The sequence below is a fragment of the Melospiza melodia genome, unplaced genomic scaffold (assembly GCF_035770615.1).
Source record: "Melospiza melodia melodia isolate bMelMel2 unplaced genomic scaffold, bMelMel2.pri scaffold_37, whole genome shotgun sequence".
In the NCBI taxonomy this organism is placed as follows: Eukaryota; Metazoa; Chordata; class Aves; order Passeriformes; family Passerellidae; genus Melospiza; species Melospiza melodia.
Window position 1 is genome coordinate 645417 of NW_026948690.1, and position 12152 is coordinate 657568.

Genomic DNA, 12152 nt, shown 5'->3' on the forward strand with positions numbered 1-12152 from the left:
AAAATTCTCTATATCCAAGGGTTACTCCCAGACAAAATCTGCCTGTACAGTCCAGTCTGGCAAGACTTGGCCCCTGGTGACTGCCTCTAATCTGCCCCTCCACCACTGGGGTTCACTTGTTTCCTTCCTATGGAGACCATTGTGACACTGCTGAGGATTGTGGAAATGATAGGCCATGGTAACATAACAGGCCTTTGTGAAACCTGTTACACTGTAGGAAGTTGTGGAACCAAGGGGAACATTGTGACGCTGCAGGGTACCATGGATGCAAGGGGCCACTGTGACACTGTGGGGCCTCGTGGAACCAAGGATATCACTGGGGCTTTATTGGGCCACATGGTCCCAGGGAGCCAGTGTGAAGCAGCAGGGCTTTGTGGAACCAAGAAGCCATTGCTGCATTTCAGGGCCTTGTGGAGCCAAAGGGCCGTTGTGATCCTGCGAGGCACTGTGTATCCATGGAGAGCATTGTGGAATTGCAAGGCCCCATGGAATCATGGAGACCATTGTGACACTGTGGGGCTCCATGGAACCAAAGGGCCACTGTGACCCTGCAGGGCCTCATGGAAGGAAGGGGCCATTGTGACATTGTGGGAATTTGTGGAACCAAGGGGATCATTGTGGTACCACTGGAGCCTATGGAACCAAGGGGCCATGGTGACACAGAGAGGGTTCATGGAACCAATAGAGCATTATAGTACATGAGGCCTTGTGGAACTATGGAGACCATTAAGATCCTCAAGGACTTGTGTAACCAAGGGGGCATTATGACACCAGAGGGCATCATCGAAGCAAGAGAACCATTGTGACACTGCAGGGCCCTGTGGAACCAAGGGAACATGAAATAGGTGTGGCTGCCTTGGCCTCCCAGGGGTCACCTGACAGGTCTGGCTGACCTTGAAATGTAGAAGGCCACTCCCATGTGCCCCTGAAACACTGAGGCTCTGGGCTTTTCTTTGTATGGAAAAGAACTGTCCATCTTTTCCAGGCATCCATGGCCAAATTTAGGATTCCACCTCCAAATGTTTGTGTATACAAGGATTGCTGCCAGACAAAAGTTGCCAGGACAGACAAGTCTGGCTGGTCTTTGGCTCCTGAGGGGCAGCATTCACCTATTTTCCAAACACTGGAAAGGGCTCTGTGCTTTTCTTTTTATGAAAAAATATGCATCGCTCTTCTCCAGGCACAAATGTTTTAAATTAGGACTCCACATTCATAATTTCAAATATCCAAGGGTTGCTCAAAGCAAACCTGCCAGGACAGACAGGTCAGGCTTGCCTTGGCCTCTGGTGGTTGCCATTCATCAGCTCCTGAAACATGGAGGCTCCGTGGTTTCCTTCCTATGGAGACCAATGTGACATTTGAGAGCCTTGTGAAATGAAGGGGCCATCATGGCACTGCAGAGCCTCATGGAATCAAGGACATCATTGTGGCTCTGTTGGGCCACACGGTCCCAAGGGGCCAGAGCAAAGCCGCGGTGTGGAGAGTTTTTGTGCAGACATAGCTTGAGGGGAAAGGCCATGATCATATACAGCTGGTTAAGGAGTAAAAATGCAGCTGTAAGCAGTAAGTTCTCAGCCTTCTGATTACAAGAAAACAACAACACTGTGCCCTTGAGCAAGTAACTGTAAGACAATAATAACAGGATGTAAAAACAGGTACTAGTCTCAACAGAAAACCACAAAGCATCCTGAGACTATAGCTACAAAAAAGGAGCTGACATTTAACCTGTAGCCAATGATGAGCTTAGCTTTTGCAATATGTATGAGCTTAATTAACACTACTATAAAAGCATGTAAGACGGATCAATAAATTTGCGACTTGCTGATCATCGGATGTTTATGTCTCCCTTCGCTCCATCAGCAGCAATGTGGGAGTTAGCCCAGTTGCAACTCAGAATCAGCCAGATTTTACCCCAAAATAATTGGGCATGAATTTCAAGCCCTGGGAATCATCTGTTTAACTTAGGGTGAGCTTGAGAGTTCTCCAACAAGCCTTTAGTGTTGTTATGCTAACTTGTCTAAGTTACAGTCCCTTATTGGTTAATTGTTTCCCCTAGATGGTTATTGTTCTAGATGTTCTACCCCCAAGTGTGCATGTTGCTTCTCCTTTGTCTTTGGTCTTTGGATCCTCCCCCTCTTACTGTTCTCGATATCTCCATGTTTATTGTTTATCACCCTGTTATTCAAGTTCCTTTTAAACAACTCCGTTGATGCTGCTCCTTTTCATTTTTGCCACCCTCATCCTGAAGTCAGGGAACCAGAGAGGTTTGTTGCAGCCACCTTCATGTGACATTTGGCACTCAAACAGGGACCATGACACTCAGGGCTCCTTGTGTCAGTCATGTCAGTTGGGGTTAGCTGATGAATAGGCCAGTGCTCCCCAAGATTTTGGATTGTACCTGGCCCGGCGGATTCATCGTTGCTTCAAGGGACCTTGCCCAGGATCAGCAGGGACAGCAACAGTTTTACCTGCATAGGATTGCAGGTGGGTTTGGGGAAATACAGGACATTTATTGCCCATTTTGCTGCTGTGTATTTACAATATGCACCCATGTCCCATAATTGATTTGGGGTGTTCCAGTGGCTCTTCCCCATAAGGCAGAGAAAGAGAAAAATGGGCAGCCAGATGTCAAAGTAAAAAAGGACCATATATGGATGCTTTAATTCTCACTGATCATGACATAATATTTTCAAAGAACGAAAAAAATCAATCATGAGGTGGATCATTAAAAATTTTCCAGACTCAACTGCTGACAAAATCCATACCACTGAATTTTGGGACTCAGTGGGAGTCAAATGGTACAACCTTTCAATCAAAAGGGATCCCATTGCACCCCACATGCTCTGCATTTTCCACACTATCCTTGAGACCCTTCACCAGAAAGCAGTGTGTTGAAAATTCAATCCGATGGTCACTCCTAACTCAGGACCACCCCTCAAACCTGCCTTTCTCAGACCTTCCATGATGGTCCAAGATGGCAATGGCCATGCGGTCTTGGAGCATCATGCCCTGGAGACTCGAGATGAAAGGAGCCCAAATGGGGCTTGGGAGCCCAACCATCCTCCCTCCCTCTTGGCTCCTCCACTTCCTGCTACCACAACCTTCTCTTCCACCCTGAACAAACCTCCAGACTACACCCCCACAACTGCGGGTCATGCCCCACTGTCAATCATTCCACCTTCACCCTGGACCATGCCTCCAGTACTCCCCTCTGGAAGTCCACAATCCTAAATCAAGGCCCTTCCTCTCTAACACCTGACAAAATGGCAGTGCCCTTTGCCTCACCCTCCAGCAACAATATAACCCCATGATCAAAGATACTAAGCCCAACTGTCACTCTATTTCTAATCCAAATGTTTCTGTTACAAGTTCTTCTTGCTCCCCAGAAGACAGTGTGGACTCCCCAGAGCCACTTTGCCCCTCAACCCCAGAAGATCCCTAGGAAAGGATCCGGAAAGAAACAGTTAAGGAAGGAGACTGGCAAATAGTCTTGAAACTCCTTGTTGCCCCTGTATGTTATGAAAGAAGGGGCCAGAATCCCAGGTATCAGCCATTTGTTTACGGGGAAATCTGTGTAGGGCAGCTAAAGACCATAGAAGGCATTTACCTTGTTTTAATGGCCTAATGAGGGCCATGTTTACAGCACATGTCTTAACCCTTATGATTTAAACTGTATTATGACCATGTTGTTGTCACCTACAGACTACACCCTGTGGGAAGGGGGATGGAAGTGTTTACTAAATCAATTAATAGCAGACTATGCTAATAATGAGGCAAGGGAAGAATTGACAATCAACCATCTAGCTGGAGAAGGAAAACACAGCCTACAAGATGATCAAGCAGCAGGTATCCCCAGAGAATTATTGGATCAATAATATCAAAGAGATGGCTTTGAAAGCTTTAATCCAGTTATCAGATGGTAGCGCCCCCAGTTTGGACTATCTTGGGTGGCTGCAGCTAAAGCTTTAGGATAATTAGACCATATTGGGTGTCTGCTAAGTAAGCAAACCAATGCTAACTCCCTCGCATTGAGTGGCCTGCTCTCAGACATAGAGACCATCAGACAGGCCACCTTGCAGAACAGCAATAGAGTTTTTACTCTGGGCACATGGGCATGGCTGTGTAGACTCTGGGGGCATAGGTTGCCTGAACCTCTCCAGCCACAGCGAGTCAATCCACAAGAGCATTCAAGTACTGAAGGAAGGGTTCAAGAAGCTTCAAGTCAAAAACAAAGACTGGGTCAAAAAACTCTTCCAATCCAAGGGACTAAAGGGTTGGATGATGTCGAGCTAAAACAGGACTATTCATTCTCTTAGTGGTTGTTGTTGTTGTATTGTTAATTGTCCCATGTTTGTTTGGATGCTTTTAGAAAGTCTTACAAAATTCTTTCAGTTCCATCTTTGTTGTAAAATAGAAAGGGGGAAGATACCCAGGCTCCTCATGGACCCCTTGGAGGAGAGAATTGGCAGCCAGGATGGTACAAAAACCACTCAGTGTGGGAAGGAAACAACTTAAAAGTACCTAAAATTATTCCTAAATCCATTAAGTACCTTAAAAAACCTTGAGTATCTTTAGGCATTAATGAGCCCTACTGAGTGTCAGTAAAAAGCTCTCCAGGGACCCATTATAGCAGATAATTGGGGGCATGATTGCACAAACCTCTCACAGTCTGTATTAAATGGGAAACAGCAAGTAGCTTAAAATAACTGGAGTACCCTGAAGCATTAGTTAGCTCCACTGAGTGTTGTTACTGACAAAGCCTCTTCAGGGACTAATTACAGCAGATAATTTCAGGCCAGGATTGCAAAAACCTCTCAGAGACTCCAAGGCAAAAGCCAAACCCAAAGTCCTTTGAAAAACCTGCAGTCATTGCAGGGATCATTAAGGAGCCCCAGGGGCATTCCTGGCCAAGGCTCCCCAGCGACTCCTTCCAGCAGATCCTTGAGGCCACAGGGATGTGGGCTAGGGGGGGATGCTGAGGGCAGGACAAGGGGCTGACAGGTCCCAGCCTGGCTGGGGCTGTGCCAGGAGGCCCCAGGGCCTCAGGACAAGGTGTCTCCTCACAGCCCTTGGTGGCACAGACCCTGATGCTGTGCCCCAGGGCACCAAGACTTGGCTTCTCTTTGTCCCCACCTGTCATCACTGCCTCCAGTTCTTGGCTCTGCCTGGGGCCTGGGGACACTTTCTCAGTGGTATCCCTCAGTGGGACCCATTAAAAATCCAAGAAAGTTTGGAGTTGGATTCTGCCGTGGAGTTCTGGAGAGGTTTCTTCAGCTCCCTCTCAGGGACTGATGTTCAGGGCCTGAGCACAAAACCCCAGAGGCTCATTAAAGTCCTTGTGCTGTGTCTGTGCTGATGAGCTGGGCTGGGCTGCTGGCACAGAGGAAGCTCCTGGTAAGCAAGAAGAGCTTCAAAAGCACATTTCTCTTGCTGAGCAGCTCTTCTGCCAGCCCAGCAGGGCTGGGGCACTGCCTGCAGTCACCTCAGGCACAGCACAGAGGCACAGAGAGCTTCAATCGGTCAGGGCTGGGAAGGTGCTGAGAAGTGCCTGGGGCACAATCACTGCCAGCCCTTGGCACAGGAACCTCTGGCTGCAGGACAATGCAGCTGCAGCTCCTGGAGCCATCTCCCAAAGTTGGAACCTCCCAATGCCTACAGACCCTGTGAGTACCTTCTCTGATTGTCTCTTGTGCAGAGCAGCCAGGGGTGCCCAGGGCTGTCCTGCAGAGCAGGGTCCTGCAGCCCAGGGCGCTGTGCTGGGGCAGGGACTCTGCTGCCTGCCAGGAACAGCTCTTAGCCAGCCCTGGCAGCTGCTCCCAGCGCTGGAGAGAAGCTCTAGGGTGAAGGAGCCACCCTGAGCAAGGCAGGGGCTGCTGCTGAGAGGGGCTGGGTGGGGCAGGGCTGTTCCCAGCTCCAGACCAGTCTGGGCACAGCTCCAGAGGGCACTTCCCAAGGAAGGTAAGCCTGGGATTCCTGTAAAGATCAGGAGCTTTCCTGAGAGTGTTTTGAATTTCCTGCTTGGAGAAGGATGGAAAATTGGGGTGATGACAAAAAGATTTTTTCATTTTATGCATTTTTCATATATTTGTAGCTCTATAAAGTACTATTACATAGTATAAATCTATAATCCTTATTTAAGTCTATTCAACTCTTAATGAACTGTATTGCTATTATAATACTTCTATAGCTACAATCCTGTATTAACTCTATTATTTTCTCTAAGCTTTTTCTTTGATTTTAGAAAAATAAGCTGATTGTCTAAATGCATTCCTGAAATACATATAGTATACAATACATATAGTATCCTGTAAAGTCTTATTATCAGGAACAGGACCTACAAGAACATTGTGTGTTTTGACCAGAATGTGAGCAGTCATAACAAAAATTGAAGGCAAAGAAGCCCTTGGACTTACACCAATGGAATGAGCCAGGGCTATGTAACTGGGGTGAGTGAATCTCTTATTGGATGTTCCTGTTAAATTTTCTTTATTAATCAACCTTAATAAATTGTGTAAATCAGGGCCCGGGTGTGCCCCATCCCCACTGGGACACCTGGAAGCTTCCAATAAGTGTCTGGTTTTTACTTTACTGTTCTAACACTGTTGCAAGGGGTTTTTTTTTGTTTTGTTTTTTTTTTTTTGGTTGGTTTTTTTTTTTTTTTTTTTTTTTTTTCCTCTTTTGATTATAAAAAACAAGGGGATGAGAGAAGAAGAACAAGAATTGTAATCCCAGAATCCCAGGACATTCTGAGTTGAAAGGGATGCACAGGATCATACAACTAATGTTTGAACATTTACCTGTAAATTAAGCAGGTCAGTCTCTCTGCTGGGAGCCTCCCAAAGGGCTCTCAGCCACTCCTCAGCCCTGGACAGCAGCAGCATCACCTTTGCAGGGCCCAGCAGGGCTCTCCTGAGCTGCCCTTGCCCAGCTGCACACAGAGCCTGCCCCAGCCAGGGCCCTGCACACAGGCAGGTTTCTGTAGGGCCGGGGCCAGGGCACACAGGCTGGGATGGGCTCTGCGAGCGCTGACAGGGACAAGGCTCCTCTCAGGAGGGAATGTCCAGGCCCAGGGAGATGCTCAGGGAAGGAGAGGGGGCTGAAGAGAGCAGTGCTGGGGGCAGGATTAGGGCACGGTTGGTGTGTGGGAGGTGCCGGGCACAGCTGGGCACAGGAACACTGTCCTGAGTGCCCGGCTGTCTCTGCCCTGCCCTCTCAGGCACAGCACCACAACATCTTCTCTTGGTTCTGCACTGCCCTGATATTGTCACTGTTATCTGCTGCTCTCAGAGAGGCTCTGGGATTTGCAGCAGCTGAGTAAGGCACTGCCCTTGGCATTCCTGCCAGGCAGGGGTGTCCATGGGAATGGGGTGTCCAAGCTTGCCTTGCACCTGTGGGGCTGTGGGCAAAGCAGTCCATGGGAAAGGGGAATGAGCTGAGCCCCTGCCTGAGATCCCATCATGGGCACAGCTGGGGATCTCCTTGCAATGCCCTTTCAAGCTCTGAGCTGCCCTTCTGGATGCAAATCTGTGCCAGAGCCTCTGGGAGTTCCCTGAATGTCCCACGGGGAAGGGCAGAGCTTCCAGAGCTGAGGAAATGCTGTTGGGTTTGGCCAGGGAGCCGTGAGTGTCCTTGGCACAAGGGGGTGCTGAGAGCTTGCCCAGAGACCTTGAGCCAGGGTGAGACATTCAGGGATCCCTCTGCTCTGGGCAGGGTCTGGTTTATCCCAGGGTGACGCAGGAGTGTGATTGTGCTCTGATTGCAGCCTAAGGTTCAAAGCCAGAGCAGCTGGGAACAAGCCCATACAGCCCCTCACCTTTCCTCAGCCACAGGGAATCCTTTGCCTCTCCCATCTCTCAGTGGCAAACTCTGAGTGCATCAGAAATGGTGGGGATTTCTGACCTCAGAGAGCCAGAAATGATGTGTGGGTAGGAATATAATTCCTAAAACAAACTCCTGCCATTTGTGTCTTATAGGACTGTGAATGCAGAGGCTACAAAGCCTTTCTGCATTAGCAGTGATTCCCCTGACAAATCCTGAATAGCCAGCCTTATCCCTCTGCCACATGGCCACAAACCCAGGGCAGAGGGGCAAGGATGACTCTTCGAGAGCCCCCATGCACAGGCCTGGCTGCTCCTGGCACACTCAGCCAGCACAACTGGAGCTCAGGCAGGGACCTGGGTAAAGGTTTTCATACAGCAGGAACAAGGGTGGGTGAGTCCCAGCGGGACAGTCTGCAGTGAATGGCCCAGGTTTGCTTCAAAGCACCCTCTCCTGACTTGTCACTGTCCTTTCTTCATGAACAGGTCCCCATGTGCAGGCACAGCAAATGTCCAACAGCAGCTCCATCAGGCACTTCCTCCTGCTGGCATTGGCAGACACGCAGCAGCTGCAGCTCCTGCACTTCTGCCTCTTGCTGGGCATCTCCCTGGCTGCCCTCCTGGGCAATGGCCTCATCATCAGCGCCGTAGCCTGCGGCCACCACCTGCACACGCCCATGTTCTTCTTCCTGCTCAACCTGGCCCTCAGCGACCTGGGCTCCATCTGCTCCACTGTCCCCAAAGCCATGCACAATTCCCTCTGGGACACCAGGAACATCTCCTATACAGGATGTGCTGCTCAGGTCTTTTTCTTTCTCTTCTTCATTTCAGCAGAGTATTTCCTCCTGACCATCATGTGCTACGACCGCTATGTGTCCATCTGCAAAGCCCTGCACTACGGCACCCTCCTGGGCAGCAGAGCTTGTGCCCACATGGCAGCAGCTGCCTGGGCCAGTGCCTTTCTCAATGCTCTCATGCACACAGCCAATACATTTTCCTTGCCCCTGTGCCATGGCAATGCCCTGGACCAGTTCTTCTGTGATGTGCCCCCGATCCTCAAGCTCTCCTGCTCACACACCAACACCCTCAGAAAGCTGGGACTCATAGCTGTTAGTGCCTCTTTAGCATTTGGCTGTTTTGTGTTCATTGTTTTCTCCTATGTGAAGATCTTCAGGGCTGTGCTGAGGATCCCCTCTGAGCAGGGATGGCACAAAGCCTTTTCCACCTGCCTCCCTCACCTGGCTGTGGTCTCTCTGTTTGTAAGCACAGCATTGCTCACCTACCTGAAATGCTTTTCCATGTCCTCCTCATCCCTGGATCTGGCCCTGTCAGTTCTATACTCGGTGGTGCCTCCAGCCCTGAACCCCCTCATCTACAGCCTGAGGAACCAGGAGCTCAAGGCTGCAGTGTGGAGACTGATGACTGGGTGGTTTCAAAAACATTTAAATGCTGGCCACTTTCTGGAAATCATTTGTAATAAAAGTCATCCTTGATACTTTTTGTTGTGGTGTTTTTTCCTTTGTTTTACTTTCATCATATTGTCTACAGATAAATATCATTGCTTGTATCATTTCTCATTTTGTTTCTTTCTGCCTTCCCTGTGGCCAAAGACTGTGTCAATGAGGGGCTATTCCCTTGGTGGGTTTAAAGGAACTAAAGGATCTCCCAGCAGAGTTTTCTGCAGAGATGCCTTTTTGTTGCCTTCTCTGGAGCTGCAGCAGCAATGTCTGTGTGCAGAGCTGGGGGCAGATCAGTGCTGGCCCAGCAGCAGTGCCCAGCAGCAGCAGCACTTGGTGTTGCCAGTGTTGCTGCCGTGGCCCTGCCCCGCTGCCCTGGTGGCCCTGGTGTTGCTGCAGGGCCTGGTGCTCTCGGGGCCGGGCACAGCCCTGTGGGTAGCAGTGCCGGGGCTGCAGTAGGGACAGGCCATGGGCACTGCTGGGGCAGCGCTGACACTTCAGGCCAGGGCCTGGGGGCTCCAGGCTCCTTGCCCAGACTCTCTCAAGAACACATCCAGGCCAATGCTCAGCACAGAAAACCCCCATGAGCAGCCCCAGGCTGGCCGTGGGCAGGCTGGGGGCAAACAGCATGGCTGGGGCTCTGCAAGGGCCCTGGGGAAGACGGGAAGGAGCAGCAGAGCAGGGGCTGATCCATCCCCAGTGTGCTGCACAGCCCAGGGCAGTGTCCCAGAGCGTCCTGATGGAGCTGCCAACAACATCCCCCCTCTGCAGCCCTGGCCTCTCCCCCAGCTCACACAGGTGCCCCATCCTTGCAGGCACAGGCACGGCAGCACTGGCTCAGCAGCCCCTGTTTGCATTGCACAGAGCAGGGGGAGCACCCCCATGCTGTTGGTGTGGGGACATGAACCTGAGGGAGAACAAATGCTCCAGCCCCTGGGGCCAGCAAGGGCTGGGGGACACCAGGGAAACCACTCAGCTTTGTCCTGGCATCTGCAGTCAGCCAGAAAGTTTGTTCCCATCAGCTGGGAGTTTCCTGTCCCACTGCAGATGCTGTTGCTCAGAGCCAGGGCTGCCTGGCAGCCACCCCCAAACTGCCCCGAGCATTTCCTTGGCTTCACCTTTGCTTTCTCTCCTCTTTCTTGTTCCAGATTTCTCCCTCTTGCCCATCCCTGTTTCCTCCCCTCCAAGGAGCCCATCCCTGTTTGCCCTTTCCTTTCTGGCCCCACTCCCCATTGCAGTTCCTGACTTGGCACCATGGGAACGTCCCTTGGGGAGCAGGATCATCCTCCTACAAGTGCTGCAGGAATTGTCTGCAGGCTCCTGCAGTGCCTGGTTCTGCTCCCTTGCCAGAGGCACCTCAGGCTAGGGGGGAACATCTGGGCTGCTGTGTCTGCCTCTGGGGCTCCCTCTTCTGGGCAGTGAGGAGGAGCTGCAGAGGCTCTGCAGGACTGACAGGATGGGCTTTGGGGCTGGCAGGAGAAGCTGAGGGACCTGGGCTGCTGGAGCTTCTGAAGAGGAGGCCCAGGGCTCCTCCTGCAACTGCTCCAATGGTGATTCCAGAGAATCCCAGAATCAGGAAGGTTGGAAAAGACCTTGGAGATCATCAAGTCCAACCTGTGCCCTGACACTGCCCTATCTCCCCTGAGCCTCCTGTTCTCCAGGATGAACAACCCCAGCTCCCTCAGCCACTCCTCACAGGACTTGTCTTCCAGACCCCTCACCAGCCTTGTTGCCCTTCTCTGGACATGCCCCAGCCCCTCCATGGCCTACCTAAATTTGAGGCCCAGAACTGGACACAGCACTTGAGGTGTGGCCTCACCAGGGCTCAGTGCAGGGGAAGAATCCCTGCCCTGCTCCTGCTGGCCACACCATTCCTGATCCAGGCCAGAAGCCATTGGCCTTCTTGGCCACCTGGACACACTGCTGGCTCCTGTTCAGCCTGCTGTCCATAACTCCCTGCCGGTCCCTTTCTACCTGGCTGCTGTCCAGCCGCTCTGTCCCCAGCCTGTAGTGCTGCAGGGCTTGTTGTGGCCAAAGTGCAGGACCCGGCACTTGGACTTGTTAAACCTCACCTTGTTGGATTTTGGCCCAGGATCCAGCCTATCCAGGGCCCTGTGCAGAGCCCTCCTACCCTCCAGCAGATCCACACTCACACCCAGCTTGGTGTCATCGGCAAATTTGGTGATTTTCTATTCTTTTTCACACATGTGATAATCATTTCTCCAAAATCATTAAGATTTCCCCTCCCCTTTACCCATGCTTTCTTCTGGCCTGCGGGTCTCTCTGGTGGTCCCCGGTGGTCATTGACCCCAATGTTCCCATGGGCCTGGCTGAGCTGGCAGGACACTGAGGCTGCTGAACTTCCAGTTCCCCTTCTCACACAATGGGCATTGTGTGGTTTCCACAGGCCTGGGGTTGTGGAGAACAAGCTCCAGGTGTCACCTCAGCTGGTGGAGACAATTTATCATCTGGTAGCATGAGATCACAGAGTGGGCTATGACATCACAGAGTGGGTTATGTGAGGTCATCGAGCAGCCATGGCATCATAGACTGCCTCTGTGACATCACAGACCCACGTGTGACATCACAGGGAAGAGGTCTGACATCACAGTGCAGACTATGACATCACAGACTCTGGTGGGACATCAGAGACCAGCTTTGTGACATTAGAGAAGGGGCTGTGACATCACAGAGCAGACTGTGACATCCCAGAGGGGCTGTGTGACATCCCAGCAGGGCTGTGTCAGGTCACTGGGTTGGTCACTCTGCCCCAGCTCCCCCTCACAGTTTCTCCCAACAAGTCCAATGCTGTTCATGCCCAGCAGGGTCCCTGTCCCCTGGGATCCCCCCGGCCCACCTGGAGCCACAGCCTCCACCA